Source organism: Pan paniscus, chromosome 1 (genome assembly GCF_029289425.2).
Source record: "Pan paniscus chromosome 1, NHGRI_mPanPan1-v2.0_pri, whole genome shotgun sequence".
Classification (NCBI taxonomy): Eukaryota; Metazoa; Chordata; class Mammalia; order Primates; family Hominidae; genus Pan; species Pan paniscus.
The window spans coordinates 130,757,127-130,767,680 of record NC_073249.2 but is presented as its reverse complement, the minus strand read 5'-3'; the positions used below and the strand labels follow the sequence as shown (position 1 = coordinate 130,767,680).

Here is a 10,554-nt window from a genome sequence, read left to right as displayed (position 1 = left end):
GAGTAACCATCCTTTTATGCTACACTTGCCATGTAGTGGCAGATTTTCTAAGCAGGCAGAGCCATTAGAAAATGTGATTATGAACTGGTCAATAGCAGATTTGTCATCTATGTTCACTGGAATCTCCCCTGGGTTCAGAATGAATTAGAATGGGTAAGATGTTTATCATTGTAGCCAATAGCAGCATAAATGGAAGCAGAATTTGAATCATAATTGAAAAAGGCATTCAGTGAAGTGAAATGGGAGTGATGTAACCTTATAAGGAAAAGATAGATATCAGACTTAAATTTGCAAGTGGAAAGACATGGGAATTCCTTATTCCAGTTTGTTACTGTTAACAATTCAAGTCTAATGGGATGGATGATAGCAGGTTGTAAAGCATGGAGACTGCAGTCAGGCTGCTAGGTTCAAATCCCAGATCTGCTACTTGTTAGCTTCGGAACCATGGGTTAGTTATTTTATACTTTGTAAATTTCTAAAAGAAGAATAGCTGACAACCTGCTATCTGTTGCTACGTAATATAACCAACCCAAAACTTGTTGCCCTAAAACAAAGAGCATTTATTCTTGTTCACAGTTACCTGGTTTCTTTAGATATTTTTTATGGTCTCAACTCAGGGATTCTTCTGGTCTCAGTTGGGCTTATTCGTGGGTCTACAGTCTGAGTACAGCATCCATGCTCTGAAACCACTATGCCATATGGCTTCACAAGCATAAATTATATCACCTGCTGCTCTTGGCTTGGTTCTCTTACATATTTTGAGGTTAACTGGATGGAAGCTACTCTAGATAGTTTGACTGCGACAGATCTCCTTTATGTGGTCTCTCAACTACCAGGAGGTTAGCTCAGGCTTATGGCAGGAGCCATCTGAGAGAGAGACAGCAGAAATATGCAAGTTGTGGCATGATCTCAGAACTGGTACAACATCACTTCCACTGCATTCTATTGGCCAATGCAAATCAGATCAACTCAAATTCAGAGTTTAGGAAAACAGACTTTACTGCTTGACAGAAGAGCCTACAATGTTATATTAAATGGGCAGTTATAGGACTATCTGGGTGAAAGGGTATTTTGCATTCAATTTATCACAATGGACATAATAATAGTACCTACTACCTAGTGTTATTTTGAGGATTAAACGTGTTATTGTATGCAAAGCCCTTAGCATAGTGTCTGACAGATGTGCAGTGTTATTTAAGAGTTTGTTTGTTTTTATTATCCTGATATCTTAATAGACCCAGACAGGACAACAATTTGTCACCTTCTTAGCATGGGGAACAATGTTATTATCATGATTTTTTAAGTCATATCTTAAAATTTGAGCCAAAGAGTGCACCCATTGTTACAACACATCATTGCTTTCCAGTATTTAAAACTGTAGGAGAGGCAAGAGTTCTAACCTCTAGCTTTATTTGTATCAGTGCATTGCTATGACTTCTGGCAAGATACCTGATATGCGCAGGCTTCTGCTTCCTCACTGTAAAGCAAGGTTTGGACTTCATGATCTTACGTGTCTCCTAACTGCTAACCACTAATGAATCCTGAGAAGAATATTCTCCCCAATTTTATTCCAACAGCTAATGGGAAAGGGTGAGTCTTCTTACTGCATTGACAAAAAATTGCTTTTAACGAAAAAGAATGCCAGATGGAACTGGGCTGCTGAGAATAACCAGGAACTTAAAGTGAATTGTCAAAAACAAGTTGACCTAAAACAATTTTCTCAAAGTCTAAGTGTTGGAAAGAATAAATTGGTCAAAAAAATCATCTAATACAGATTTTTCATTTTAGTAATTTTGATGCACTTGAAGAAGTTTTGTTAGCTTTCATGAGTAATTAAGCTTTTTTGTCATTTTATTCCCCACAATTTTCAGGGGAACAAAGGTTCCTTTTCTTTTTCGTTTCTAATTCATATAGTCAATTATGTCTGCTCTGCTCATTTGTCTTAAAGTTAATTATTCTAAAAATCAATGTTTCCAACTGCCAGTTAACATTATTTATAATTTTGAAATTTGTTATAATTCTTAGAACTTTTATCCATATTTTTTATGTTATACTTCTTACTACATAATTTCACTTTTTAAAATGTTTAGATTCATTTTCAGCCAGTGATGTTAACTTCATTTACTTAATCCTATTTTGTATTCCATTTTGGTTGCACATTTCTTTTTTACAGAGCAGCATTTTTACTACTCAAGGTTGCTGTCAGATTGAAGCTGTAATGAAAAACATGTAAAGTCTCAGTGTGGCTTCTCAGACTGCTATAAGCTTAGGCTAAAATTTGTTGACCTAACAATGAATAAATGTTTCATGGGTAAAACTCTTGATAGCAATTGGCTCTGGGCCCCTAGTAACTTCACGGAAGAAAGCTAGGAAAAGAAATATATGCTAGCTTTTCTGATCCAGTTAATCACTACATTAACTTTATAGTTGAAAGCCTTCATGACTGAAATGAAAAATGCAGAATGTTCTAAGTCAATGTGGTGATTAACACAACTTCAACGATATCCAGTAACTTTATTCTTCAGAATCATCTTTTGTCACATCACGTCTTTAATTCTGCAGATTCCTTGGAACGCACAATTGTTACAAAAGAGCAAATGACTAATTAAAACAGATTTAGACTAGGTCGGTTTGAGCAATTTGGTACAAAATCATAAAAGTATTGCTAAATCAGAAAAGCAAACATAATGGGATGAAAATGCATCATAAATTGAAAACAGAAGTTTAAAAAACTGGAGAAAAATCTTCTAAATCCTGAAAAAGGAAAAAACAAACCTTTACAATTCTCAACACCTTCCACATTATTTCCACATTAATAATACATGAATAACCAATTATAGAAGAATAGTCATGTTTTATCATTTTTTACTAGTTTGGTTTTAGGCAAATTGTTTTTGGCCAAATTGGCAGCTAACAAATAGAAGCAGTGATTTGAGCCAATACCCTTTAAATGTGCTAGGGTGATTCATGGTGCTATTTTAAACAGACAGAATTTGATCTGAGTTTATTGACACAATTTATCTCAAACTCTTCAACTTCTTGCTCTTTGGTTCTAGAATTTCTTTTCAGTTCTGACCTCCCCACATGTGTCTGATGTTGGAATTCTCATCGCTGGCCTCTGCTTTCATTTACATCTAGTGAGAACTAGACCAGGTTTTCAGCTTTCTGCTTTCATCATTCCTTTTGTTCATTAGGTCCTTTTTCTTTCTTTGGAACCAAAATGGTCCAGGATGCTCACCAAGGCTTCTCCCCCTTGTTATCTCTAGTAATCTTTAAGATGAGGCTGCCATCTCAGGGATTCCCACAGTTCTCTCTGACTGTTGTAACCAAGTCAGGGATTCAGGGACTCAGGGACTCCAAAATCTGCCTCCTAGCTTCTTATGGGGCAGACATTCTTATTTCTTCCCTCAGATCCACAAGGGTATACCAATTGGAAGCCATACTGGTATTATATGAACCACCCTTCCTGATCTTAAGGTAAGATCTTACCTATCTTTTATCTTACCTCCAATAAGGTAAGATAAAGGAGTAAACACACCTTAACAAACTGGGTCAGATTTTCTTTACCTAGTATTTGGAAGACTGTTGTTGATATGGTTTGGCTGTGTCCCCACTCAAATATCATCTTGAATTTCCACGTGTTGTGAGAGGGACCCAGTGGGAGGTAATTGAATCATGGGAGCAGGTCTTTTCCATGCTGCTCTCATGATAGTGAATAAGTCTCAAGAGATTTGATGGTTTTAAAAACAGGAGTTTCCCTACACAAGCTCTCTTCTCTCGTCTTCCACCATGTGAGATGTGCCTGAAATCTTGTCCTTCTGCCATTGAGTGGCTTCTCCAGCCACATGGAACTGTAAGTCCAATAAACCTCTTTCTTTTGTAAGTTGGCCGGTCTTAGGTATGTCTTTATCAGCAGCATGAAAGTGGACTAATACAGTTGTCATCTTTGTAAGTGACTAGAATATCATATAAGTCAGATGCTGAGGCTGGGAAGGCATTTTGCATCATGTCAACCAGTAAGTCAGAAAAAGCTAGTTGTTGCTTGTAACCTCAGAAAGATATTTTATTCTTTGTTAAGCAATATTCCTTCATGATTAATCAATGTTGAACAGTTTGACATTTATTGCTAGCCAACAGAGGCCAATTCTCATTGAACTGTAAACAATGTGTATATCCACAACTTAGTGACCTTTTCCTGTTTAGTATATTCATGTGCACAGTAACAAATTAAATACCTACAATTGTTTGTGTACTTTTAAAAAAACTGTGGTGAAGGCTGAAGAACTACCTATTCAGTACTATGCTGACTAATGGGGTGACAGGTTCAATCATACCTCAAACCTCAGCATCAAACAATATACTTTTGTAACAAACCTCTGTATGTTCCCCTTGATTCTAAAATAAAACTTGAAAGAGAAAAAAAATCAGTAAAATAACAGAATTTACTATCTTAACCATTTTTAAGCATATAGTTCATTACTAACAACCATTTTAAAGCACATAGTTCAGTAGTGTTCATATATTCACAATGTTATGCAAGCAATCTTCAAAATTGTTTTGATTTCACAAATTAAACAACAGCTCCCTAGTCTCTCTTTCCCCTCCCCTGAGAAACCACCATTCTACTTTCTGTCTTTATGAATGTGACTACTCTAAGTACCTGATATAAGTGGAATCATATGTCATATAGTATTTGTCTATTGTGATTTGCTTATTGCTTTTAACATAATGTCTTCAAAGTCCATTCATGTTGTAGCATGTGTCAGGATGTCCTTCATTGTTAAGGCTGAATAATATTCCGTTGTATGTATGTACCACATTTTCTTTATCCATCCATTTATCGATGGATACTGGATTGCTTCATTTCTTGGCTACTGTGATCAATGCTGCAATGAACATGGGCATACAGATAGAAGGTGAATGTTTAAATGGAAAGAAGATAAAAGGATACATGGAGGAAACTAGAGACAATAAACAGAGATTCCTGATCCCTTTCCTGCTCCTAGCTATCATCATCTATTGCGATCCACTTGCATTTCTGTTCTTGAGTTATGTGAGTCACCTCTGCATTTATATACAATAAATTCTCCTTTTTTGCCTAAGGTAGCTCAGACTGGTTTCTCTTATTTACAGCCAGAGTCTTGACTAATATGTGGTTAGGAGAAAATCTCTGCAAATAAAGACAAGTCCAACTCATGACAAATATTTCTTTTATTCTGTAAATAAGAAATAAGATAAAATTTCACTGTCAACAAAGAAATTACAAACTGCAAGAACCATCATAAGGTGGAACTTTTGCAACCTCCCAGACCTTTAATAAGAAGCTGAGAAAAGGAGGAAAAATTCCTTCATGAGACCCAAGAGGAAGGTTAATGACATTTTAGATTTGGTTATTCTTTTTGTTCTGCTTTTGCTTCAATTTTTTACTGTCTCCCTGCAAAACCAGAACTGTCCAACAGGGATTGAATTTCCTGTGGACAGTTTGTCTTTCATAAGCTTCACAGACAAAATTAACCAGCAACGGAAAAATAAGATGACATTACTATTTTTGCAAGTTTAAAATCATTCTGCCAAGTATCTATTGTATGTCTCATTTTTTTTTTTTTCTTAATCCCTTGGCTTCATCTTCTTTGAAATTACTGCTATAAGAGTTAAGATAATACATATTACTAGTATCCCGGCATCCAAACAGAAGAGTTTTTCTCATCCCACGTTTCATAGAAGCAGTTGAAACAAAAACAAATTGCCACATAGCCTCTCTCTTATCCCTGTCTTGTGGTTTTCATAAAGATGTTAGCTTGGAAATTTCATCAAGTCTGAAAGATACCAAGTGATCTTTTCTTCAAAAAAAAATTGGAAGTAAACCTCTCTTCAAAAAAAATTTAATTTCTATATTTATTTGACCCAGTCTTCTATCCATTTTCTCCAAAGTAATTTCAGTATTCAGACCTTGACTCCTAACTCCCACAAAATTCTTTGTGTTTCTGCCTCTTCCTTTCCCATCACTCCTCTCAATAATTTTCTCAAATAACCTGCTTCTTTTTCTCATCATACTTTGGCCTTGTATTTTTTTAACCTGCTTTCTCTTTTTTTCCACACTGTCTGGATAGTTTTATTTTAAAAACTTGATTTCTAAGGGATGGTGCTAAAGAGAAGATATGCGACAAAGACAGAGGGGAAAGGGATATATTTTTAAATGCTTCTAAGTACCCATGCTGGTGTTCTCCCTCTGTGCTAAGACACAGCAACCTGAATTTATGGCATGCTTAGAGTTTCGTACTGAAAAAGCATAAAGACCTATAGAAAACCCCTCCAAAAACCTCCTAAAAAAAATCTGCACATGTTGACATAGTTGAATGATGTCAGCAGCCAAATCATGCATTGGGAGAGAAATTAACATTTAAATAATATAAACATCCAGGAGAACTGTCCTCCTGCAAACTTTCTTTACATTGGAATCCTTGTCTGGCTAAACTTCTTATACTAAATCAATGTAAGAAAATATAACGTGGGATCAAATAACTTCTCTTAAATGACTTTTCCCCATGCTACTCACTGAGGAATTATTAAAGATTTAAAAGTTAAATTTACTTTTGGCTGTATACAGATTAATTTAATTCAACCATAAAATGTCCTAGTTATATTTTTGTATATATTCATGCTCTTTCAAGGTCAGAAAAAAATAAAAGTTTTGTGTGGCTTTTAAAAACAGCTGCCTAAATCATATAAAATTGCTTCAACTGATTTTAAAAAAAACATTCCATGCTGGAGCAGTGGCTCAGGCCTATAATCCCAGCACTTTGGGAGGCCAAGGCAGGAGGATTGCTTGAGTCTAGGAGTTTGAGACCAGCCTGTGCAACATGACAAGACCTTGTCTCTATACAAAATTGAAAACTAGTATTTTTTTAAAGAACCCATTTCGTGTCTGCAACTGATGACATATTGTCCAGTCAATAGTTCCCATTTAGCATGAACATTTAGAAGCAGATGCTGAATCTCAGCCATCATAGCCTCTGTCAAAGCTAAAATGTATAGTAAAACTATAAAATGTATTATTCAAATATTTATCAATGCCTGTTTTGTGCATTGTCACTAAAAACTGATAGGGAAGGAATCCATTCAAGACATAGACAACTTCTCCCAAGGAACTCATTAGCTTAGCTGGAGAGATTGAATATACATTCACAGAAGAATTATTAAAAATACAACATACAACCTGATAAGTGTAAAAATGCCAAATGAAAATTGCAAACAAAAATTCCTATTGAGATTCACACAAGGGAAACAGTCATTGACATGGGTGGACGGGAGAGTCCAGAGGAGGTGCAAGGCTGAGCTTGGAATAGTTTGCAGGGATCAGAGAAGCAGGAACTCAGAGCAGGGCATTACAGGTGCATGACTGTGGGATGGAGAATATGATCAGAGACAAAAACAAAATCATTCCCATCCTGCTTGAGGGGAGGGAAAAAAGAATAGAGCAGTGTGTCTAGACAGGAGAGTTATCAAGAGAAAAAAAAAACAACTCATCTGACTTCTCCAATAAGGATGAAAAAAAGCTTTTCAACTAGTGAACCAGCTGCAGAGACACTAGGGTTCTCATATGGTTATGTCTTACACAGAAAAAGAAATAGATATCTGCCTAACCAAAGCAACCCTTAATGACTTTCAACAAATATTACAGAAACTCGTATGTATATTCAGAGTTTCTAAGCTAAAGAGAGAGACATTTAACAGAAAATAAAAGTGAAATAAAGCAAATACCCCTGTAGTTTATCTGTGGCAATTTTCTTTAAGGAAATACACATACATTGAATATGTTTCTTTGACTATGCACAAACACACACACACGTCCAAGTAGAGTATAAATAAAGATTATACTGCTGGTATTTTACTTGTTATTTTGAAACATAAGATTGAGATTTGTGAGTAGAACTTTAAAGTTCAAAAATCAATGAGCAAAATTTAATCAGTAAGAGAGTTGAAAAATATTTTTTGTGCACCTTTATTAAAGATTAGGCTTAAGACTGCCCTCACAAAGCACAAAGAAGAGTATTTCCTAGACCTGATGCACTTTATTCTCATAAAGATCTTCTCAGATTAGATTATGCATGCACCTAAGGGGATGTGGTTGTGTGCTGGTGCAGGATGCCATGAGATAAATGCACCACATCTTCCTGGAGTTACAATTTTATCTAATGATTTGGAAGTAGGGCAAGTTAAGTAATTTAATAGTAAGTAATTGAAGACATAGTTTTTATATTAAAGCACATACAGAAAAATTATACTGCAGAATACAAAATGCTCCTGAAATTTCATGAGAAAATATGAGGCATCAAATAAATTTCCTACATGGTTGGTTGCAAGGAATTTCCCACATAGCAAGAGAAACAAAGAAGGCTACTTAACAGAGTTTCAAGCTAGTTTACTCTCCTTACTTTGGGAGAAATTTTTACAGTATAATTGCTCTAGTAGATTATTCCTTCCATACTTACGTAGCCTGCTTTTTAGTTAATCTTATTATTTAAATAGTTGAAAGATAATCGATCATGTAAGGTTGTTTTCCAGTTTTTAAGGACAAGTTTAGTAACCCATTCTAACTTTATGCGTGCCTCTGGGGCTTCAGGCTGGTGACAATACCTCCAATCCCATCTCCATCCCGTTGAGTTGGTCCTGAGTCCCAAACAATGCTTCCTAGGGCTGTGGGTAATGCCAGACAATCAGTTCAGTCTGCACCATTAACCTCCAGGGATTAGTAGCTCTCTGTGCAATTGAATGTTCCCAGATTAGTCCCTGTGGTGAGCCACCTGCCAGGACTCAGCACTTCACAGGCAAAGCTAAGAAGCTAGTAAAAGATTTAAAGCTCAAACTTGAGCTGAGCAATCAGGATATTTTTCTCCCACAATTTACAGCTACTGTGGCATGACCTAATTTCTTATTCCCCATTTTTTTTCTTTAAATTTTGAGGTTTGATTTACCTGATAGAATTTGTTTCACAAAAATTAATGGAAGAAACATCAATTTTCCTATCATAAAATTGGAAAGCATACTGCAATCCAACATAACCTTTAAGCTTTCGTTAAATTCCCATATGTTAACACTTGATACATATTAAAATAAGAGCTCTTAGAGTTTTGCAAGTAAGGGCTACCTTTCATTTGTTTGATGGAAACACCCAGCCAGTAGCAGAAAAGCATATGGGGAGATCCACACTCTACGTGGTGTGCACACAAAGTATACAGATCGTAAAACATAGGATTGACTCATTGTAAGTTGACATATTGATGTATAAAGTGGTATAAGGTTATCAATTTGAAAAGGGGATAAGTGTTTTGCTATAAAATGAGATAGAGTAGGAGGGAACAAATGGAACCTATTCATGCCTGAAACAACTAAAACAGACAAAATATACGATAAAACCATTTTGAAGACACTAGATATCTGGTAACTAAGGGCAATAAACCCAGAGAGATGAGAAGCAAGTGAGATGTGCTCTGATTTCCCCAGTGTAGTGGCTTAATTGTTTGGGGAAACCATGGTGCATGGAGAGTAACCTCGGGTAAAACCTGTCAACTCTCTGAGAAGACAGAGATGAAAATGTGAGGAAAACAAAGTGGCTAGATTTTGCCAGAGAGAATATTGGCAAAAAGAGAGCTACAGAGAGAAAAAACTCCAGACACCTTGAAGGGTCCTCCTCAAATATTCAGCAGAGTACCAGTCAGTGCACATGTATGAGGAAACTCCTCATGGATGGGTAGAATCATCCCAGAGGATTACAGAGAGCGATGTTCAGTGTTCACATAGACCAAGAACAGTTCCTGTTTCTGTCACCCAGACTGGAAAAACATAATTCATGGCACATCGGGTAGAGTGATTCAAAAGGGTCTTGCTTCAGTAATGGGAAATGATTATCCCTATGCTGAATGCTGACCTGCTCCTACATTTAGTAGATTATAAATCTTCTTTTTAAAATTCTTAAAAGAAAGACCTGGATGGATCAAACTATTTCTTAGTAACCAATTGTTTATAAGAATACAAAAATATCTTGCATTGAACAAAGTAATATTCACAATATCTTGCATCCAATCAAAGAGTAAGAGGCATACAAAGATGCAGGAAAATATAATCCATAATGAGGAGAAAAGCCAATTAAAACCAATCCAGAACTGACACAGATATTAGAACTAGCTAACAATGACATTAAAACAGTAATTATAACAGTATTATTGATGGTGATAAAAAAAGGCACAAATTGGACATCTAAGGGCAAAAACTACAAAATCTGAAATAAACAGTGCTCTGGATGGAATTAATGGTAGATCAGACGTCATAGAAAACTAATGAATTTGAAGGCATAGTAATAGAAACTATCCAAACTAAAACTAATAAAAATATAAAAGAACATTAATGATTTGTACAATTTCAGGCAGCCCAATGTTAAGGTTCCCTAAAACACAGTAAAAATATTTGAAGAACTAATGGCATAAAGATGTTCAAAAAAAATTTTTTAAAGAAAACTATAAGCACTTAGATTCAAGAAGTTCAATTCACTCCAAG

General features: G+C 35.6%; 1 long non-coding RNA gene across 1 annotated transcript in view; it reads right to left on the bottom strand.

The window, feature by feature from the left end:
• Positions 1–3,211: 3,211 nt before the first annotated feature.
• Positions 3,212–10,554, bottom strand: part of LOC130541707 (uncharacterized) — a 119,968-nt gene continuing 112,625 nt past the window's right edge. Inside the window, exon 6 of the long non-coding RNA XR_008955800.2 lies at positions 3,212–4,886. This is a non-coding gene — a long non-coding RNA (uncharacterized LOC130541707). The remainder of the gene's footprint in view (positions 4,887–10,554) is intronic.